At 40.1% G+C, this 24,387-nt stretch overlaps 1 long non-coding RNA gene across 4 annotated transcripts in view; it reads right to left on the reverse strand.

Annotated features, from left to right (window-relative positions):
* LOC139075259 (uncharacterized) overlaps nucleotides 1-24,387 on the reverse strand; it is a 427,158-nt gene that overhangs the window by 344,649 nt on the left and 58,122 nt on the right. For all 4 annotated transcript variants that reach the window (XR_011525464.1, XR_011525463.1, XR_011525465.1 and 1 more), the window contains exon 3: nucleotides 10,595-10,711. This is a non-coding gene — a long non-coding RNA (uncharacterized lncRNA). The remainder of the gene's footprint in view (nucleotides 1-10,594; nucleotides 10,712-24,387) is intronic.

Genomic DNA, 24,387 nt, shown 5'->3' on the forward strand with positions numbered 1-24,387 from the left:
CTAGAACACACTGTTCAATTGAGTCTAGATACTCATTTCTCTTTAGGAAGGAAGAAGATGCTCTGGATAACAATGGCCGCCTTCTCCTGCATATTCAACAGGCGGGCTAACCATAGCAATAAACACCACCAAACTCTCAGAGCCTTAAAACAGTAAAGATTTGTCTCACATAAAATTCAAGCAGCTCTCCTCTAACTAACGATTCAGAAATGCAGGGTCCTTCTATCTGGGCCTCTGCCACCTGCAGTCCATAGCTGACGTAGTTCCCTGGGCTTCACTTCTGGGCCAGGGCACAGAGAAGAAGGAACATGGAGTCCAGGGACGTCTGGGAGCCAGGCCTGAAAGTAGCAACAATACTTCAACCCACAAGCTAGTGGCCAGAACTCAGTCACATGCCCACTAATGGTGTACATGTGACAAAGTAAGAGTATAGTGAGCAGTATCTGCCACAACCCAAAACACAGAGGCCTGATAACTGTGCACTCACTCTACAAAGGCCTGTTCTGACTCACAGCTACGGCAGACTGCACCTGACCAGACTCGAGTCTTTTCTAACTGCTTCCTCTTTGGGTTTCAGTTTCTGAGATTTCACAAAGATTCTTAGCTTGACCGAACTTTAATCAGGCTTCTGAACCTTCTCCTAGGCCCATAAGTGCACTCCCTTACAAAACCTGGTTTTAGCAAGAACTCTGCTAAGTCAGTTTAACCAGAACCTTCACTTGCAATATCTGATCATCCTCAATATCTGATCCGGTTCCTGATCCTCCACCATCCCCCAGGTGATGTCTGATCATCCTGGCCTGTCTTCAGCAAGAATCCTGTTAGGTCAGTTTAGCCAGAACCTCCCTTATCTCTGACGTTTCCTGCTAGTAATTTTCCACCCACTGACCCACGCCCTGCTCTTTGACTATAAATTCCCACTTGACCACGCTGTATTCAGCATTGAGCCAATCTCTCTCCCTCACTATAACATTCCATTGCAGTGGTCCCTATACCTATCACAATGGTCCTAAATAAAGTCTGCCTTTCCATCTTTAACAAGCGTCATCGAATATTTTTTCTTTAACAGACTAAAAACATGACCCTTGAGGAGATAAAGGCTGAAGAGCTGGATACTCTTCGTTGTAATGAATTCTTCTGGAAAAAATATCTTCAGTTTGAAAAAAATTATACACCTTCCAGGATCTTTCACCCTTCCAGATACACTGATTTAGGAATTTTCTGCTCTGCTCCCAAAAAATATATCCATGGATACCTAAGGTCTGAGAACAATACACAAGTATAAAATATACAGGCCTCTGGAAACCCGCCTCTCCCTGTTTGAGCTTGAGTAGCTTTCTCTAATGTGGACCCACAGAATTTCTTTTGGGTTGGCTGCTTCACAGAAAGCCACAGTCAAAGGAGGACTAATCCAAGGATTGCAATGACTCTTTGATCCAAGGATCACTTTATTGAGGCATTCACCACTGATGGTCCAAGTCCATCCACTTCATCCCCAAAACACCTCCCCAGAGTGCCTGGGGGAAATTCACCACTTTCAATGAGACACCAATGAGCTGATGTCTGGTTTGTATTCAATAGGATAATTATTAATTCAATATCAAATTATTAATTTATGCCAGAAACTAAAGTATGGATGCTGTCATATTACAGCATGAATAATAGAGGAGACCAGACCTCGGACCACACTTTGAGAATCTCTAATATAATTGATTCCCACTCCCAACTGGCCCCATCTAGGCAGAACCACATGACCAGTTCGCCCTCTCAATCTGAGCAGCACTGATTGAAAGAGGAAATTACTGTTTTGTGAATGATCAACCTCACTCAAAGAGGACATTTTTAACATTTGATGGTAAAAGCAACTGTTGACTAGAGAAAACATTGTAAGCAAAAACTTTTTTTTTTTGGCTTTAAGATGAAAGAATTTTTTTCTCTCATAAGTTTTATCCTTGTAATCTCTAGATTTATTGAGTACCTACTATTTGCCACAAACTATTCTAGAAGACTTTATGTGTTTTATTCCATTTACTCAGAATAATCTAATGAGGTAGATATAATTCCTGTCTCCATTTAACAGATAAGGAAAACTATATATTCGTTTAAGTTTGCATTAATAATATCTAATATTTGTATCAGGTACTACAAGTTATAAAAATATTTTTACTTGCATTATCTCATTTGATCCTTACAACAACATAGGAGGTAGGCAGAATATGTCATATTTTTCCATTTAGAGATGAGGAAATTGATGCTAAGAGAAGTTAGGTTACTTGATCAACATCTCTCTGGAAATGCAGTGGTCAGGACTCAAATCTAGATCTCCTGACTTCCAGTCTCATCACTCTACCACATCACTCTACTCTGTTTTAAAAAGCACCCATAGAATGTCCTTTCATTTCAAGGAGTGGACGGAACCAAAGAATTAAATTTGAAGTATGTCTTCATACTCTTTAGAAGAGTCAACCCAAAAGTAACACGAAATGAAAAGATAGATAATACAAAATACTATCTGGACAGTCATATTGAAATAGTCCTTCCTTGGGTGGAGAGAAGAGAATGTTTGCAGGAGAATCAGCTCCATTGTGTTCACCTCTGGGAACATATAAATTGGACTGGAGGATCCACAAGCATTGAGTGAATAGCAAACTCAACAATAAATTTCAAGGCCCAGAAGTATGAAATCCTGGACAAAGTCTCCCTCCACTCCTCCAGGAAGTTTTTTCCAACCTCCTCATCCCACAATGGCTCTTCCTTATTGTGAATATGTATTTCTCTCACAGTCTATATCACACAATCTAGCGCCTGATGACATGTGGGATTTACTATCTTCTACATATCACAAATACATGACTTCTAGAAAGTAGAGACCATGTCTCCCTCTTGTACTTTGGTATCCATCAGAAGATGAGCACCATCCTGGGTCCAGATGAATGATTACCAAAATTTGAAAGGTATTTCTGATGGTAATAACCATTCCACTGAAATACTAATATTGTATGATAGAACTAACCATTTATGAGCTTGACACATTGCATTAAGATTTTATCCTATGGAGTTATATTTCAGTGTATATAATTTGACCCATGTCAAATATTATATAGCGAGAGCTGCATAATAAAGAGGCATGTTTAAGACAGTTTTCCTATATTTGTGTAGATAATATCATTTAAAACCTACTACTAAATTTTGAAATCCCAGAAATAAGAGATAGAGATGGCTGGTTAAATATTTGGTATTTATAGACAGTGCATATAAATCAATCATAATAAAGATACATTGTAGACATATCCACCCAGAAATTTTAATAAAAACAAGCCTCTAAATCTGTATTACTGTTTGAATAAAAATGAAACTGTTTCCATAACTCAGTTACCTAATGAACTATACATATCTTTTCCTTTGTCTTGGAGGATGAGTAGAAATGGATAGGAGAGGCCATGCCTAGCAATGATATTACCAATCATTGGAAGATCTTTTACTGCTGTCTTTACCATATAGACCTCCAGCAACTTACATCTCACATTTGTGAGCATCAATATGTAAGAAAACACAAAGTTGAGAGCATTAAAAGGTTGATGGTCAGGAACAGCCAGCAGAAAACGCTGTTCATTGCTATTTATCACCTAGGAAAAAATAATAATTCCCTGCTCTTTACCTTCTGCAGAAATACCTCCCCATTGTCTCCTTAGTCTGAGAAGCAAGCCCATGTACCTGGACACAAAAACCCACTTATTTGGGCAAAACATCCTGGGCAATCAGAAGTCAGGATGCTAAGCCTTTGTGTAGGTATGCGCCTGTTGGGCCAAGACCTTGAAAATACCTATAACTGTATAATAGATATGGCTACACATTAAAACTACTATTTGCAATCATGCTCGATAACACAAGGAATCATCCACAAGCTGCTCCATGACAGCAGTTCTTGACCTAACTAGTCTCTCTGACTCATTGGTATCGATGAGCTTGGGTGCATTTATGACTCTGATCCAGAAACGCAAGTGTGAGGAAACACAGACTTCTTGACAAAGCCAAACAAATCCCAAGTCTAGAGACAATGAAGGCTGCCTGCCAGCCAGCCCCAGGGAAATGGTACATAATGCCCAAGACCTTTATTTGCAAAATTGACCTAAAAAACAACCCCAGGTTCTGCTACCTGTTAAAGCAAATAATGACAAAGAAGACGGACTGGAGAAGATTGGTGGCACACTTAGGCAACTACCTGACAGAATGTGGTTCCAACATAGCCTTGAGTTTAATTTAAAATGCTTGATCCACAGATAGAACAAAAACCCGAGTTTAAACTCTACTCCTGACTCTGCACAAACTAGCTAACAGCCTTAAGTAAGTGAGTGAAACTTTCTAGGTCGTCGTTGCCTCAACATCAAAGGATGATGAAACTGTAGAATCATCTACAGTAGTCATTTGCTAAATTTAAAAAAAAATAACAATTATACTTGTTGGCTGTCTTAGTTTGGGCTGCTATAACAAAAATATTGTATACTGGGTGGCTTATAAACAACACAAATTTATTCCTCACAGCTCTGGAGGCTGAAAGTCCAAGATCAGGCACCAGCAGATCTGGAATCTAGTAAAAGCCTGCTTCCCGGCTTACAGATGGCTGTCTTTCCTTGTGTCCTCAGATGGCAGAGAGGAGAGAAAGGAAGAGGCAAGTTCTCTCAAGTCTCTTCTCTTTTTTTGAGGAAGATCAGCCCTGAACTAACATCTGCTGCCAATCCTCCTCTTTTTTTTCTTTTTTTTTTTTTTTTTGCTGAGGAAGACTGGCCCTGAGCTAACATCCATGCCCATCTTCCTCTGCTTTATATGTGGGATACCTACCATAGCATGGATTGCCAAGTGGTGCCATGTCCACACCCAGGATCCGAACTGGCGAACCCCAGGCCACCAAAGCAGAACATACACACTTAACTGCTGCACCACTGGGCCAGTCCCTCAAGTCTCTTCTTATAAGGGCATTAATTCCATTCATGAAGACTCCACTGCCATAGCCTGATCACCTCGCAAAGACCCCCACCTGCTAATACAATCACATAGAGGATTAGGATTTCAACACACGAATTTCAGGGGGACATAAACATTCAGTCCATAACATTGGTCAAAGGTCTGACAATTTTACCCATTGATTCTTTCAAATTTTTGAGGTGGATGCTATTGAGTCCTGCATGTTTTTATACCTAGGTTATGCCTTAAATCTAGGATATTCTGAGATAGTATTTCCCAAAGCATGTGCTATAGACTGCAAATTCCAAAGATCATCCACAAAGAAAAGGTTCTATGGTAAAATAAATTTGGAAACACAGCATACCGTAACCTCACTTTTGGATATTCAGTATCTATATTAGCATATTAAAGACTCTAAGAAGTCCTGAAGTAAACAAACCTTTGCTTTGTTTAGCCCATATCCCTTGAGTCCTCTGACTTCAAACTGGCAGTATCTGCACCTCTTTGTCTGATCTCTCTCTCTGTCGTGCCTCAGAAGGCTCTTCCACCTGCTTGCAGAGCAGGCTGATGTACCAGGAAACTAACACACACCCCAAGAGCAGCCCTCAGCCAATAACTGATGGCAGCTGTGGTGTAACTATCCCAGCTCCCTTGCTGCTTGGTTGGGATGACTCTGAGGTATGTGCTTTATACCGTCTCCCATAGCTCTTCTGTGGGATTAAGCTCTAATCACCCACAGTGGTTGCTGGCTTGAAAGGTACCATTTATTAGATGCCTTCCCTTCACTGTCTTACTTCCCCACTCTCTGCCTCCCAAATAAACTACTTGCATACAAATCTTACTGCAAGGTCTCGTTCTAGGAGAACCCAAACTAACATGCCCAGGGTTCCCACATGTGTTTGATGACAGATCAGTCTTCACATAACACTTTTTCAATTAGCCAAAACTATTTGGGTGGCAAGTGAGAGAAGCCCAACATAAACTGAATAAAACAGAAAAATTCATTTATTTAAGTCCAGGGATAAGCTGGTTTTAGACCTGGCGGAACTCAGAATCTCACACAACGTCCTGGTGACTCACTGTCTCCATTTCTGGGCTCAACATTCCTTTGTGTTGGCTTCATTCAAGCAAGCTCTTTCCACAAGGCAGAAAGACAACCATCAACACTAAGCTTATATCCTCTCTTTTCAGCAACCCCAATGAAAAAGGAGCTTCTCCTTCTCAATTGTTCCAAAAGAGCCCAGGATGAATCTCACTGGACTTTCTTGGTCACACAGTCATCCCTGCACTGATTCCTGAGACAAGTGAGATGGAATATACAGTCCTGGGCCATGTGTCCACCTCTGGACTCAGTCACACCAAAATCATGTGGACCAACCGTGGGGACGGATGGTTCCTCAAAGGCAAATCATGGTATTGCTACCAGCAGAAAGAAATGCTTCAGGGTAGGTGCAAATAACAGATGTCCACTCCACTCTTTCACATTCTGTAGAACTCACTAGGGGAGATGCTGTTCTACACCATTCACCACTACTTCCTCCAAAATTCCTGAGAAAGCCCTTCTTGGGAAAGGCTGAAAGTACACTTTAAAAAGGGATGAATCTCTGACAACTTCATGTCATGCAAATTCACCTTTTATACATGACCATTTTACTGGTGTTACTTGTTACTTGGCTTCCTGGCTTTGGTATATTTAAAGAAGTATTGATTATCAGCTTCGGCATTTCTTGTCACAAGAAAAAGATAGTCTATCAACACCTTTTCATCAACCTAGATCCTCATGATTAATTTCTTTACTATTTCTATCAAGGAAGGTGGTCAAATAGCCTTAAGCAAATGGGAGAACACATTCATAGCAATGAAAAGACTAAAGAATAATGGAAGCTAGAAATGTGCTCTATAAACCACCCATCCATTGCTAGAAACATTTTTTTTAACTGTCTTGTCTTTCCCACAGGAAAAACAAAAAGGTTAACCTCAAAATAAAAAACAAATAGAAAAAAAAGTAGGATTTAACTGCACACTTGTGGTTTTATTGGGTTTTCTAGAATTTACTACAAATGCCAGAAATTAATTTATAAATAATAGTAAGCATGGGATCGCAACCAACATCACGTGAAGAAAAGGAAAACACCTCAAGAATGTTCTAATTGGCACAGAAACACTCATCTGTGGCTAGAATAGCCAAAAGAGAAGGGCAAGTTCCACATACCAGCCTTGAAAGCATTATTGGTTTTCAAATTCTACAATGATACAATATCGTCTTTCCAATTTTTTTTCTATTTCTTTTCTCGCTTCATAAGCTCACTCTCCTGGAGGAATCTCACTGAAGTAGGGACACACATCTACATTAATAGGGGAGCCATGATGCCACTTTCTTGCACCTTGCTTTGATCATTCTCTACTCTTTGAAAGAAAGGTCCTGTGTCATTTCTACTTTATGGACTCCTGACAATAACTACCAATGTTTATCATAAAAAGATGTACTATATTAAAATCATATGATTTCAGAGTTCTTTGGTCTAGCAATGATAAGCAGCTTTTTAAATATAGAACAAAGGCCCCCTTTGACTTTTCAGCAGTGAGCTCTGTTATGTTCGTGCGTGTGCATGCTTGGGAGGGGCATGGATTAATTAAGTGCCTGCTATTCATGCCTCAAGTGGCTGCACCTCTCTCACCCAAGTGCACTCCACCTGGGCACACCCCCATTTGCATGAGATTCTACTCTCAGGTATCCTAGGACAGCCTCAACATCAGGCCTATGTATAAGCGAGGAGGAACTTAGCTATGAAAACACGAAAAGATTCAACATCCGCGGACCAGTAAACAAATGGTGAGGCATCAATTCCATTCAGCTCAGAAAAAAAATCCTTCCAAAGAATATTAATGATGTGGGAAAATGCCAACAGTAAAACTTTTTTTAAAGAATGAGAAGAAATACACTCAAATATTAACAGTAACATTCTATCTCCGAATGATAAGATCATCAGTAGGTTTTTTTCTTCATGTTTTTCTGTTTTTCCCATGTTTTCTACAATGAATATCCATTACTTTATAATCAGAATTTAAAAAAAGAAGAAAGGCTAAATTTTGAAAAGGACAAAAAAGGCCTCTGAGAAAAATTTATAAAATGCTGGAGCAGAGCTGGTGGGACTAAGTAGGTCATTACTACAAAAATCAGAGCCCTAGATTCCTCTCCACACTAGTAAATGCTTGTCATCACCATGTCATGGTGTATACTTACAGCCCCCACAGCACTGGAACCTCCGGGACTGTAGAGCAACATCTCAAATTCTTTATCGTCCCAAAAACGCTTAGTACAGTGCTTTGTACAAAATAGGTGTTCAAGAAATGTAGTGTGAATTGATTTATTAGAGCATGTTGGTTCTAGGATGGGGGTGACTAGACAGGGACCATCAGGGGACAGGAAGAACTATGGGTCCAGCTGCTCCAGAGCCTTGAAACTTCAGGTGAATATCTAAAATCAGAGATGCTGATGGAAGAGTCAAAAGTCCAGGAAGTCTGGAGGGCTTATGGGATCAGAGGGTTAAAACAAGCATCTAGGAAGGCAGTTGAGTCAATGACCCTGAAAGCCAAGACAGCAAAGCAATGTTGAGTATGCTTTCAACTTTCCTCTAAGCAGGGTGGTCCTAGGAACAAGTGTGCTTTGTGGTTACCCAGAATTGCCCCCTATGTACACCAGGTCCAGATGGTTTGACTGAAAACAATGTGGCCAAAGAAATGTAGTCAACTGAACAATTTAGGCCAACAATAGAAGGTTTGTTGGAACAACCTAGTCCTGCAATAGGATGTCTTTTATAATGTCATTTATTGTTTTTTGCCAAATTTCAGAAACAATGCGTTCTCATTAGAGAAGAATCTTGAGTGACTAATAAGCACATCAAACTTAAAAGGTCCAAAATTGAGCTCTTGATCTGGCCTCCCAAACTCCACCTTCCTGCAGACCTCCACATCTCAGTTGATGCAGTTGTATCATTCCAGTTGCCCAAAACAAAAACTTGGATTCACTCCTGCCTACTCTCTTTATCTCATACCATATATCCACAGACATACAGATACACACATACACACACGCACACACATACAAGCCGTGTTCCCTTGGAAGCCCTTTTGTACTTGTTATTCCTTGTTCCAACATGAGTTTTCTCCAGATGTCCACCTGGCTCATGCCCTCATCTCCTTTAGGTCTTTACTTAAAAATTACCTTGACAGTGAGACCTCTCCTGATGATCTATTTTAAAATTGGAACCCTTCCCCAACACTCTATCCCCCTTCCCTCCTTCATTTTTCTCTGCAGTACTTTTTACTGTCTAACCTATGACATATTTTACTTAGTTCTTTTATCTATTCCCTCTCCCCACTAGTATGCATCTTCATGAAGGCAAATTTTTCTCGTCTTTTTCTTTATTGCTATATCTCTAACATAGAGAATATGGCTAACATTTAGTAGGAGCTTAAAATTTTGTTGAATGGATTAAAAAAATACCAATAAGCAAAATAATTCTACCTAACCAAACACTATTCAGACTTTGGTGTATAGTTGTCCAAAACCTTCTCTATACATTATTGTTATTTTATAAATATAGGGTTACACCACACATAGCATTTGGAACTGTGTGTTTATTTCATAACACTAAGAATTGTTAGATATTTCGGATGTTTCAACTAAATCCTATTATCCCAACTTTCCACTTCCAACAAACACCAAAGAATAGGAATAATGGGCTGGAAATGAATTTGAAATATAATTATAAATATATAGGGAAAAAATTGAAAAGTTAACTTTTAAATGAGCAAAATCTTTAAAAGATGAATAAAGGGTGCAAATAAGCCACAATCCTGGGCCAAAATTATCAAGGAATAATGTCTGAAGAACATTCATTTTACGTTTTTTTTTCTTTTACCAAATAGCTATGTTGATTTCTTATTTTTGACTAAATTGTTCTTAGTTGAATAACCTGGAGCTGATGTTGGCAGAAGTCAGGAGAGACATAGGGAGAGCCAAAAGCTCTCAGGAGCGTCCTGATTCTGGCAGAAGCAGGAGCAGAGGGTTTAGAATCATGAGAAGGTCATCATAAACGTTCTCCTTCAAAGACTTCAGGTTCTCAGACCACAGAAATTGCCCTACATTTCAATTTCACCATCCACCACACTCAGAAAGAAACACTCCTTAACTCCCTACTCCTAAAGGATGAGAATAAAGACAAGCCAGATCTCTCTGAGATTTTCAAAGAATAGTCTTGGAACTGCTGTGGGCTTTTCCAGAGTCAAAAGCCAATGGGATTGATTTTCGGAGCCCAGCGGCCCTCGTCTCTTTTTCATTACACTGCATGGATGTTCACAGGGGGGTGCTGAAAGAGTCATAGTTTTTGTTCTCCATCCATCACCCTTACTGACCACTTTGGTTCCATGGACTCTGTATCCCTCTGAAAACCACCCAAATGGTGGAAATTTTGAGAGTTTTGGCTGACTTCCTATTATCTAAATAAAGTGGGTGACACGGCTTTTTTTTTTATTTACTAAGAAAATAGAAACCAGACCCTTTGTTTTGTATCATCAGGTTAACAACTGAGTTGAGGTGTCACCAGCAACAGTAATGGGCTTTACCTACCTCCAAAAGGGGATTTCTGGGAGGGAACACTGAGGTGGCACCTACAAAAGACTCAGTCTTCACATCAAGGGAAGAGAGAAATCAGTCATTCTTCAGCAATTCAACTCGGGGCCCATCCTGAAGAGAGACGAAAGGATGAAGAAAATAACTTTCTGAACCTACTATGTAACATGCCCAGTGCTGGTACTTTCATATATATTATCTTAGTTAATTCTCACAACCACCACATTAATAATAACTACCTGTGACGTGAGTGTCATTATCTCAAATTTGCAGATGAAGAAAATGTGGTTCAAAGAAATTAAGTAATTTCTAAGAAGCAATACCAAAATTTAGAATCTTCCTGAAACTTCTAACTCCTGGTTCATTGGCCTAGTCTGGCCCTCCACCATGCTGTATTTTTGGATTTCAAATGTCAACGGAATAGTGATGTCTAGAGTTGGGGGAAATGGGAGGAATGAGAGATGACTAATAAACAGTTTAGGATTTCTTTTTGGGGTGATAAAAATGTTTTAAAATTGATTGTGGTGATGTTTGCCCAACTCTGTGAACACACTAAAATCCATTTAATTATATTCTTTAAGTGTGATTTGAATGGTATGTGAATTATATCTTAACAAAGCTGTTGCCAAAAAATAATATTTCATGGAAGGCTGTCCCCACCCTGTTACACCAATAAAGTAACAAAAACCTCTCAATTTCCAATAATCAACATATCCTGAGGTTCAAAGGCTGTGCTTTGTATCTCTTTGTAATTTTATATAGCAGGCAATAAACAAATGGCTCTTGATAGCAATGATGAAACAGATCCAAATTTCCCCACCCCAATTAGTGGGGAAATGCTCAGTTAAAGGTAGCTGAATGGAGGTCAAAACCATAATCGCAAGTAAAAATGTCAGCAAAATTTTCTCTAGCATAGTCCCTGGCCCATTTCAAGAATCTTCCCCCACTCTCCCCACATTTCCTCCTCTTCCATCACCACCACCATGATCTTACGGTTGCACAATTTCATTTAGAGTCAAAATTAGAAATTAACTAAAGAAGCTATGGTATTCTCCTGAGTATAAGATGTTATCCCTTTAAAATGAATCATCAATTTAATAACAACTTTCCAAGAAATAAAAATGGAACACCACATTAAACACATACATTGTACACTAAATGAGCATTTCAGAAGTGTTCAAATGTGGGAGTGAATGCATCTAAGAATCAAAGAAATGAAATAATTCTCATGAAGGTGGTAATCCAGTTAAAGTATGATTTCTCCACATTTGAAGAAAAACAGAATTTTTTTTTAGAATCAGAGGGTTGATAAATCTTTAATGACAGAAATATAGGCCTGAGACAACAGAAAACAGAGTAGTATTTAGTTTTAGGGTGGAGGCGGCAGCTTCCCAGAACCTATCACATACTCAAAGGCTGTGCCCTACCAGTTCGTTTTGGCTGGGATGCACCTTCACCTTCATCTTGCAAGAGTAACAGAGGAATTGGAAACGGGTGTGGCTTTTGGCACGGGCACTGAAATCTACATGTTCTCAAAGTCCTGGGGAGGTATGCCTGACTGCCGGGACTTCATGGCTATTGTCAGTGTGCTGCAGAACTTTCAACAAAAAATTGGTAATTGGACCACCCAAGCTCTGAAAAATTGTGAAGTCTAGTTTCTCATTGTCCACCAAAAAAAAAAAAAAAAAAAAAAGACTATTTAAGAAAGAACAGAAAGAGAACCAAATCCTGCTTATAAATGAAAGCTTTGGCTCTACAGTATTAGCCTGTCCATTGCAAAGATGACTTGGGTTGGAGATAGTAAGGAAATCCCAGCATCTCTGCCCCTGGCTTAATCTTGAGAAGGATTTGCCCAGCCTAGCATCTCTTGATTCCCTTCTGCCTAAAGAAGTAAGACCTGGGACCCCCACCACCCCCTCAGCAAAAGGGATTATACAGGGCAGAGCATAAATCTCTGTTGTGCTGCTTTTGCCAACAGTTTGACTTCTTGGATTCTGAATTGCTATACTGCCTGCCTACTCCAGCCCCTACTGGATTTGAGCCTGCCCAAACCTCAGGCATTTGCTTGGTAGGAAACCCAGGACAACTCCAAAAACATCCATATATCCACATGACAACTATTTCCTGGTGACAAAGGAAATGCAAAATTCCAACCAAAAGGTGATAATATAAGATGAGACTTTTGATAGTGAGTCCCTTGAAGGCAGAAACTACTGTACTTGCTGGAACAGAAGTTGCAGAGATATTTTGCATAGAGATTTTCTGAGAAAAAAATTTAATTATGTTATCACAGATGAGTTAGAAGTAATTCTAAATTGTAATTACAGAGGTCTGTTGATTGAAATTGGTTATTTTCTTTTTTTGCATAAACAAAACTCATAATGCAATGTTTACAATTTCTAGTTTAGTTTTCTTTGAAGAGTGATGAGATCTTAAAAACACGAAGAAATCTGAGTGGATGTAGAATCCTTAGTTTTTACAACACTGTTACACCAATCTTTCACAGTTATTTCTCACACTCCTAATTCAATAGCTATATATACATATTTTTAATGATCACCTTAATGAGTCTTTGTAAAGTATTCAACCTTATCCTTACATATACACTAACTTTATCTTTGTACATATATCTCACTGTATTTCTCACTAGCAAACATGGGTAATTTCTCTGCATTCTATGAAACAGTGCATTGTAGTAGAAAAAGAAAGGGCTGTTATATGTAAATTTTATCTCAATAAACCTGGAAAAAACAAACAGACAGACAAACAAACAGGCAAGCACACAAACAATCCCTTTGTAATCCTTCCTTAGAATGGGAAGAAAACATAATTAAACTGTTGGTATGGTTTCCAAAGAAACTAACAGGAAGGCAAGTGTGGACTTATTTGTTTAAATATACATGACAATGTGAAGCAAAAGAATGTACAATAAATTTAGCAGGTAAAAAAAGCAAAAAAAAAAGAGCAGAATGCTCAGAAACGTAAGACCTAGTTCAAGTGCCTGCTCCATCTCCTTCCAGCAGTGTGACCTTGAACAAGCCAGCTCAGCTTTCTGGAGTTTGAGTTCTCCCTCAATAAAATGAGAGCGTGGTCCAAGAACTGGAACTTTCAAACTGCAATCTCGAGAGTTTTGTGCACCCACTCCCAGTAGACAGATGCTCTGTCCTAACAGAGGAATGCGAGGCACACATGCACCCGCATGCACACACGCTCCATATGTAGCGGCTCCAGGCTAACTGGATAAGATTTTCTTTGTTTTCTGACCTAAAAAATTGGAAACCACTGGTAGATGACATCAGAGTTCAGGCCAGCTCTAACTTTCCCTGATTCTTCCCTCCATACTGCTGTATGTGCGGAAGGCACACAAAAAAATACGAGTTGTTGATGGTGTCTATTGTGACCCTTGCAAAACTGAACAGTCAATATCAGGAGCTGCTGGAATTAAGCCTCTTTCTATACACGAGATCCCTCACAACTCTGCACATGTTTAAGATTTAAAATCTGCAGCCTAATTAACAGAGAATATTAAAAAAAAAAAAAAACTGGCTGCTTAACTTTGGCATTGCCTTCAAATTGTATTCCCATTTGCAAATTTTACCACTGGATTTTTTTCAGATGTATTTGATGTTTTATTTCCCCATTAAGGCTAAGCTCAATAAAAAAAGAAAAAGAGGAGGAAAGAGAGAGAAAAAGAAAGAACCAAACAGTCAGCCTTGTGGGAGGATAGAGGAGAACAGCTTGATTAAGATCACCGGAAGATTGCTGCCTCTAGAAAGTTCAGGAGCCTTGTAATAAATAACCCTGTATAAATCTAAAGAGATCTGAAATGCTTAACTAGTTTTTGAATGTGAGCAAATACACATACACACAGCAGTCTACTACGCTTCAGTTTCATATCCTGAACACTATAAAAATGTCCTATTATTGGAGTTCACAACAATTTAACAGCTTGGATAGATTATATTCCTTAGGGGCAAAAGGCGGCTACGATGCAAGGTTCAAGTTCCTGAAGTTCAGATAGTTTTAGGACGTTAAAAAAATTTCCCATAGGAAGAATTAACTTCTCTCAAGCGAAAAACAAGGAGAATTTCTTCACTAATCCCATGTTTTGGACAGAGACAGTGGAAATTCTTAGTCTCATAGGTGACTTTTGCAGAAAGCTTAAACTCCCATTTTCCCAGGAGGCCATACCCAGGTCTGCTAGAAGTGTATAACAGAAGTGCATAGGCAGGAAAATGTGTAGAAAATTTGCATATTCATTGCTCACAGTTTACATAAACTGACAAGGTTCATACAGTTGATTCTCAGGCACTTTTCAAGTTCACATTTTATTGCTGCTACCTTTAAGTTAGTCAGTTTGAAAGTTCACTCACCTATATTGCTTCTCGCTCAGCTAATATTACTGTCGTGGGTCCCCTGAGGTGAGGCACGTGACTTAATTCATAGAAATGGAGGGAGGATTACGAGATGTGAGAGTTGAAAGGGTTTTGTTCCCTATCTCTCTGACATACAGAATTAGGGAAATAGTAGCAAGGTCATCTGAAATTTTCCTACGGCCCCTGGGAGCTGATGAACCACAGTTCGGAAAGCATTGGCCTAAAGGGGAAAAATACATAGAAATCCACCCAAGAGTGACTTTAGAGCATGCGCATTGGAGTCAAAGAGCAGTGGTTCCTTGCCCCAGCTCTGCTTTTTGCTAACTGCAGTCTGGCAAGTTATTGAACCTTTCAGAGGCTTTGTTTTCTCATCTGTAAAACAGGAATTCTATTAAAGACTGTTTCATAGGATTGTGCAAATTAAAGGAGATGCCTGTAAACTGTTTACTGTAATGCCTAGATTTAGTTCATTATGGTTTTAGAACCATTAACTCTGTCCTTTGCTGCGTGATTTCACTGTTTAATAGCATCAAAGGGCCCCTATAGATAGAGAATTTCTTCTAACCGAGTAAACTCCTGTAACAAAACTTTTCATATTCCACATCAGCACAAGAACTAAGATTACTTCTAGAGTAGAATTCAAATAGCCTTAAAAAAATTTCATATGTAAACTAAGGTTATAGGTTATTAATCCAGATGCCAAATCACCAGCACCCCTCCTCATCATCCTTCAACAGTGAATTAGGTCACTATGCCCTTCTGTACCACCTCAGAGCCCCCCAGTACTTTTCATGGTCATTACCTTTGTCCGTACCCACTTTGAAAAAAGAACCACATGGGTCTGAGCCATTTCAGGAACAAGGGTACAATCAGGCATTGATTATTTCCCCCCTTACAGCTCCACTATGTTATAAAAGGGGATAAAGAAATAAAACTCAGCAGTTAGGGGAAAGAGGACGTTAGACCCATCCCTTGGCTGATTTTAATTTAAGGCACTTCAGTATGGTCATTTCTCAGAGTCACTGAGGGCTAATGGTGCAATCCAATTTTGCCTAGATGAATTTCCCATGACAAACGATATTGGCTCATTATCTGTGGTCGTGACTGAGTGCCAGTATTTTTCTTCCTCCAAAGCTTGGGTAGGACAGCATGGAGCTGTTATGTTCCTTGGGACATTTGTTTCCAATTTTGCAAACACTGTGAATGTGGTTATTTTTGTAGCTCTGTTAGGAAAGTGCACGGCATTTGGTTTTTCTTGTTGGAGTTAATTATAAATCATTAGGGTTCCAGTGCCCACAACAAAGTCCTTGGACCTCAAAGCTCAATCACTGGTGATTGCGACTGTCCTACCCACAGCCCCCCACCTCTTGCTAAATCCTCCATTTCTCATTATGAAGCAGGAGGAAGGAGGGGGTGTTATTTTAAGATGTTTTTATTGGCTTCTAAATGTGAAGCTCCAGTTCCAAGGCCTTCTTTTTTCCCAGAGCAAGATAAACTTTTTTGGGTTGTAAATCATGGGACTTTTGCATCACTCGACAGAGTCCATGTTTAAAAGCCATTCCAATCACCTCTCTGATGACTTAAGAAGTGGAGAGAGTTGCCCACACATCATGAAAAGGACCCTTTCAGTAGCACTGGGCCTACGCCCAGATCTGTTAGTTTAGGATAATAAATTATTTCTATTTTCACCCCCTCCCCACCTCCATCCCTTGTTTATAGAAAACGGCATTGTGGCCTGCCTGGTGACTTTATAACTAGCCATTGGGAAAATTGGGAGGCCCAAGAAGGGAAGGCTTAAAATGGGCGGTCCCTCCCTTACCTCTGAACCAATCCCTCTTCCTGCCCCCAGACAGGCACCCACATCCTTGGGCTGCCCCAAGTCCCCGGCCATAATTACCCATCCCATCTCACACTCCAGGGCAGCACCCATAGTCACAAGTTTTTCCTATTAAAATATCCCTATCCTGAATGTCATTTTCCCATAGCGCTCTATTTCCTACTAGATAGCAAAAGGGTAATCTAATTTTTTTTTTTTAAACCTGCATTCATGTATCAATAGGTGCCAATCAAATAATGAAGTGAGGAGGAGACTTGTTTTCTGCTCTTTTTTTGACCTCCAAACCCTCACCTCATTCAAGGCCTTCTTTGATTCAATCAGAGTGGGCGACTGACAATCAGTTGTTCACCTCTATCCCCAATGCCTGGAACAGTACCTGGCACCCAGCAGGCTTCAAGAACTACTTGATGAATGAATGAGGGTCCATCCCCCTTTTCCTTCCTTCACCCTTCCCTGGCAGACCCTGGGGGTGCCCTTGAAACAGAGCTTGCATGCCATGGAGTCAATGAAATATATTCAAAGATCACCCTAGAATGCTGACCCTGAAGATCACTTAGTCCCACCTCCCCACTTCACAGATGAGGAAACCAAAGCCTAGAGAGATGAAATTTCCTGCCCAAGGTCACATAGTGAGTGACTCTATAACAGAATCTGACTCAGGTCCCTTGACTCCCAGGTCAGGGCTCATTCCCCCACGGTTTGCTGCCCCATTCTCTGCTTATTAACATAAGCTTTCTTGAGAAAAATAACTTTAGGTAGATGTCCTCAACAGTTTCCTCATGAAGATTTACTTGTAATCACACACAAACACACACACACATGCACACGCACACACACACACAAAGCAAGCCTTCCGATTATGGAAGAAGCAGGAGTATTGGAAAATAGAAGTTCTGGTCCTGAATGTCCCTCCCCTCCCTTTCTACCCCCAGGAATCCCCACAAGCTACAGACACAATCATGACAATCAGCTTAAAAGCAAACACATAGGGTTTAGAGATGGTCTTAGTGTGGCTTCCCCTCAAAAGCAGACCCCAAGATAAGGATTTCAGGTCACGTTCATGGAGGTGATACCAGGAAGCACTGTGAGGAAGTAGGCAGAGAAAGGAGGAAAGCCAGTTAACGACTTCTTGATGAGCAGATTATCACTAAGGGTCACGAGAGCCTCAGTCTCAGTCGGGATCCTCTGAGGGGCTGTGTAAACACACCTCAGAATGGTCCCACTAAGGGTAAGGAAGCTGGGGTATTTGTCCTCCAACTCCTGACCCACATCAGGAGAAAACCCCATAAGAGGTGTTAACTCTCTGGCACTCTTGGCCTGCCCCATGCGGCAGCCATCGTCTCTGCAGCCAGAGAGCCCATGGGGGCAGAAGCAGGGGCCATCAGCCTGTAAGGCAACAAACAGGTGATCAAAACCTACTGCTATTCCAAGAAAAGAGCCCTGTGTGGCGTTGGAGCTGGAGTTTTAGCTACACAAAGAAATCATATGAAACCAGGTGGGAGGCTGCCCTCTTCCTCAAATAGTATCCTTTTTCCTAGAAGGCTCTTCCCCCAGCTCATTCCTCAGGTTTCAGCTTTAAAAAAAAAAAAAAAGTCTATTGGGGAAGGCTTCCTGACCTGTTCTCATACCCTTCCCTTTGGTGACACTCTTGCTTATAAGGACATATTCAGTGTCCATGTTCCCCCACAGCCCATATTCTGAGAGCAGGAACATGTCTGTCTTATTCTCTTCTATGCTGTCAGCACCTAGCACAAGCCTGAACATAACCTTCTTTGCTGAATAAATATCTGTTACGTGTGTCATTTCAGCTTGTATTTAATGTAGCTTGATTGTGGGTCATATTTGTTTAGTGTGAATGGATTGAATTTAGGCCTTCTGGCTTGTTTTTGCCTGTTTATACTTGGTCAACTGAGCTTCTTCTGTGGATGGTAGGTGAGGCTGTTCCTCAAAGAAGCTTAAGTCAGTAAAAACTCAGGTGAGAGGATCTCATCAAGTTTCATTAAGGAAATTTGCTAAAACTTCCTCACCGTAACCTCTTTACTGTCAGGACCCATTTATAAAGCACAGGGCTTACCACTATAAAGGATTTAATCAGGTTTCCTCTTTTCTTGAGAGGATGAAAATTTAGTTTCCTTATAGAGTAAGCTGTATGATCTTATCACTGCCTGTTCTGGGAAGGACAAGCCTATTCCACTTAATGACTAGCATTTTCTCTGGATTTTATTTCTTGGAGCCTTTCACAGCGGCTGGCAACAACCATGACAAGGGGACTGGCAGATTAGCTGCCCCCAGACACAGAGGAGGGAAAAGGGACAGCAGAAATGGAGAAGAACTTGAGTCACTCTTAGGAGACCACCCTCCAATTTTCTGCCAATGTGTTTTTGGTCAAGACAACTAACAGTAGCTCACTCATACTAAGGGAAGAGGTGGTTATAGTTTGAGGATAAAAAAATGCCTCATGGGAAAGTAGGAGAATTTGAACAACCAGAACTCAGGAAAGGCAAGAAACAAGGAACCTTTGGGGTTTGGCCTCTTAACACTATTTCTCATCTCTTTCTCTCTCTCTCTCCTTCATTCTCCATATTCCTCTCTCTCGCAACCAGCTCGTTCATGATTGCTGCTTGAACACAGCCATCCTGTGTTCTTCCCTTTATACATTAACATTTTAATTCTAGCTCCTACTGCTAACTGGCAACTGGCTCTTTGTTTCGCAATTCCATAGCCCGAAAAGAGGAATCTGACCTGCCCTGCTTGTTTGAATGGAGACAAACTCCAAGAACAAGTCATAGGTTATTGACAAGCCCATAGACAATGCTAACTTTGAGACAAGTTTAGGCACTGGTCTAATCAGTGTGGTAGGAATGAGAATGGAAAGAGAGAGTTCCAAGGCTCAGAACATAGACATGCCCACTCAGGTGAGGGTGAAGGCAGAATTTCCTAAGAAAGGAGTGTAGATGGTACAAACAACCCAAAAATTAACTTCCCTAATCCTCTCCCAACAGGTCATGTAGCTGGTAGCTAAGGATGCAGAAATTTAAATCTTCTTAAGACAGTTGTATCTGAGCCTCTCCTCCACTGTTCCTCTGCAGGCTGACCACTTCCAACTACAAGCATCTGTGACTCTCTGCCTGAGACTTTTGCTAGTCATAGGTGCATGCTCAAGGCAAGCCAGAGGTGACTGGTTATTGATGGCACCAGGAACAGCCTTCAATCAGCAACAAGTAGGAGCTGGTAAATACCCCAGATGCTTTGGCCTTTGGGTGGGACAACTCTGAGGCACGTTCTACACTTTCTCCCAAAGGTCCAAACTATGACTGAGCCACAGTCGCCCACAGAGATAAGGCGCTCAATAACAGCCTGTATTGGCTTCCTTCCCTCCCTTGTCTCACTTCACTCTACTGCCTGTGCCTCTGAGATTTATAAATCCTAGTTCAGGGTATGTTTCTTGAAAACTCAACCTACAAAAGATTTTGCCAGATTTAAGAGTTTGAACCACCACTTTCCCCAGATCTGTGCTCCAGATATTGTTCTCCTTCTGTATCATGGTCTTCTTGCTCCTATTCCATGAGGCAACCACCACAAACATGTAGAGACAGCAAATCAATGACAAAATCCACACATCATTTCCTAGAGTGAGGTGTGTTTGCTCTGAATATCATTACACAAGCAATTGGTCAGCTCCTAGATCTTCCAAACTTGTGAAACAGTTTGAGCCTCAGCAATAAAAACAATAATTTCAGCCAGTTTAAGAAATGAACCAAGTGGTCCAGTCTCAGAAATCTGTCACATGCAGAAAAACACAGTCAACAACCACAAAGGTCATTTAAAAACAACACATATTCTTCAAATGGAAAGGTATACTACACCCATGCTTAAGAACTCAACATCAACATCATAAAAATGTCAATTCTGCCAAGTTAATATATAAATTTAATGCAATCCAAATAAAAATTATCAGCAGTATTTTTGAACTATTTTCACATGGAAAAATAAACAAGTAAAACTAGCCAGAAAAATTCCATTAAAAAAAAAGTAATGATGCGAAATTAGTCTTGCCAGATATTAAAACATGATATAAAGATACATTAATTAAAGCAACATAATACTGGCCCATAAATAGACACGTCAAAGGAATATTCCAGTAATAGACCCAACAACATACAGGAAATTGATATATGATCAAGATGTATTATTAAAGAAATGATGTTCACACAATGGGTAGCCACTTAGAAAAAAAAATTGAATCCATTCCTCTAACCTTGAAACAAAAGAAATTAACAGATGGAGCACACATTTAAATGTAAAAACTAAAACCACAAAATTATTAGGAAAAAATGGAAGAAATTTTTGTACAGTCTCGGAGTGGGGAAGGCCTTCTAAACATGACATGCAAATCAGAAGTCATGGAAGAGAAGACTGTTAAATTTGACAACACAAAAAAAATTGCACAGCAAAAACCTCCATAATCAAAGTCAAAAGAATACATTTAAAAAACAGGGTAGATTTGTGCAATTCATATCATAAACAGCTCAGTTCCTAACATATAAAACCTCCTAGAAATTATTATGCAAAATTAACAGCTCAATATTTGCCGATAGGTGTGCAAACGACACAAGTAGCCAGTCCATAGTAAAGGCAGTCAAATACTCTTAACATATGATTAGTTTCAATCACAAGAAGTCTAAAGGAAAAACAAACCTCCTGTATGTCTCTCCTTTACTCTCACACTATCTACTACACTTCACTTCTGACACCAGAGGTGTGGATTTTCCACACATCAAGCAATTCTGTGACCCCTGCTGGGTGTCCTACAATTTAACACAATTCCCGATGATGTAGGCTCAGTGAGCCGAGGAGTCGAAAGAAAGATTTCTTGGACTCTCAAGGTCTGGTAGTTGTGCTCCTTTATTCAGAGAATAGCATGGAGTACCATGGTGACAAGACCCATGGGGAGGGAAGAGCTACAAACACGGTTCGAGGGTAGGGCTAAATTTATAAGGCATAGGTATGTGAGTTATTTCTTTACAAGATGAAGGACAGATTATGTAAAATAAAGTCATTAAAATGGTATCAGTGTAGGTGGGGTCTGGTTATTGGGTGGTCCTATAACTTCAGATAAGAATTAGATTGGATCAGGTCAGGATGTCCTATGCTTCCTGGAGGGCGATATAGATCAGTATGTAGGCCAGGACATCTTGTGCTTTTCTCCCCAGGGCAGCCTTGATCCACTTCACCCAAGACTGTCTACATGGAGATAGTGCCAGAACCCACAGGTTAAGGAATAAGTCCTACAAGCTTGCCCCCACCTCAGGTGCCAATCACAAGTCCAGGTTGTTACCTAGGCTTCTGATCAGAGGTTCCCTAGACCCCCTCCTTGAGTTCAATTAATTTGCTAGAGAGGCTCACAGAACTTGCAAAAACAGTTCACTTATTAGATTACCAGTTTATTACAAAAGGATATATCTCAAGAACAGCTAGACGGAAGAGCTGCATAGTGCAAGGTTTGGGGAAAGGGGCTTGGAGCCACGGGGGATTGGAATTAGCCACCCCAAGATATGTCTCTTTGGCATGAGGATTATTTTGGGCTGGTTACTTTTAAAAACTGCAGACATGAAAGAAACTCTGAAAAGTATAAGTTATCCTTTGTAAGAGACATTTACATTTGTAAGGGAAATCTCCATCTGTAAAGGTGTCTCCCTGTCTGTACCAGGAAGAAGGGGGGATGACCTTATCTCTAAAAACTCTTATCAATGCAGAAGGCAAGGACTTAGGTCTGCATAATAACCTTGCTCTTGTTTACTGTGCTTTTCTGGTGATCTCCTGCAACTGACTCCCCCAACCCCCAACATCATCCTTTGCAGCTGAAGATAGTATTTAAGATGAGAGCCTCCACCATTTTAGCAAGTTGCTCAGTTTTTCTGAGTCTCTTCCATGTATACATGTTTTTAAAGCTTTGTTTAATTTTCTCCTGTTATTCTGTCTCATGTGAATTTAATTCATAGCCAGGCCAGAAGGACCCAGAGTAGGTGGAGGAAATGTCTTCCATCCCAACTCCTGCACATAAGAGAAACTGTTCCATACCTGGTCTTGGGGGGGCAAAATATTTTTGCTTCACAACCTCTTTTTGAGAAGTTAGCATTCCTAATAAAATGCTCAAGCAATTTTCTGTGAACTTTAATAGGATTAAGGTTTGCTCGGGGAAACCAATTACCCACATGCCCAATTACCCACATTCTCAGTTGCCAACTGTCAATCAAAGGTCTACTGACCTTTAACCAGACTTTCCTTTTTCTCTGTGTCTAGTCTAACAATGATTATCTAACTGAATTCTTTTCCTATCAGGTTTCCTGCCAAAAGTGAATTTGGGAAGTGGCCTTCTAGGGTCCATTTCCCTTACTTGCATGATCTTAATAAAACTTTGATACATGCTTAAGGCTAAATCGCCTGAGAAGTTTTCTTTAACACTTGAAACACTTACCTGGTACTGTTACATGAGTAAGAAATAAATTTATTTTTCTTCGAGCCATTAAATTTTGGTCTCTATGGCAGCAGCCTAATCGACTCTAATCCATTCACACTTTATAAATTTGCTAAAATTCACTAAATGTTTACTATGTGCCAGAGACTATACTGAGCACTTTACATGCATTTCTTCCCCACAGTAAAGATCTGCAGCTAGGATCGGATGCCTGGCCAGGGACCACCACCACTCATAATAATAGTAGTCATAGCAGCAATAATAACAATAACAATACCCGCTAACACCTACTAAATGCTTACTATGTGCCAAGCACTGAGCAAAACTCCATATACATTATTCTTTACAACCTTATGGGGATTCTTCTTGGAAAAAATAAGCATCCAATCCAAGTTTAATAACTAACATTAAATTAATCTCTCCAACAGGTTAATTCACTACCTTTAGAAAACAAAAGGAAACCTACTGCTTTACCAAGACAAATTCCTGACAATAAAGCTCAACTCAATAGTCTTGGTTGGGGGAGATACAGAAAAAATGACGCTCTTCTTAAAAAGAACATGATTCCCCGGGAGCATATCAGCATCACTAGGTCAGAACTGGAGGTAGGACTTTTTTCTTAACACTTTCCAAAAACGGATATTATTTTTACAGGCTGAGAAGCACCTGTTTTTTTAAACTTTTTCTATTTAGTCTATCTCACCGGTCCTTCAGAAAGCATAGCTTTGAAGATGTTCTTCAAGACTTTTCTCCTAAGTTCTCCTTCCCTTTAGCAGAAAGAAACCATCTCATTTTGTCCCCAAAGACTTAGCTCAGTTTTAAATCAACCTCAAATTATAGGCATAGGAGGAAGGATCAGATTTTGATTTGAGGAGCAGACTGGGCCTGGAACATTTTTAGATACTTTTCTCTAAGGGGAATTTAAGAGCTGATATATTCATATCGATTTTCAATAGAGTTGGACAGATTTTTGGTTTTGTTTTTGCTTTTCTTTTTATATAGGGGTTTGTGGGATCGTTTCTACCTAATGGTGCTTCCGAGGCAAGGAACAGAGGATTGGTTCAAGTGGGAGGTCTGCATCAATCCATCGTGGTAAGAT

This window comes from Equus przewalskii, chromosome 13 (assembly GCF_037783145.1).
Source record: "Equus przewalskii isolate Varuska chromosome 13, EquPr2, whole genome shotgun sequence".
NCBI classification, from domain to species: Eukaryota; Metazoa; Chordata; class Mammalia; order Perissodactyla; family Equidae; genus Equus; species Equus przewalskii.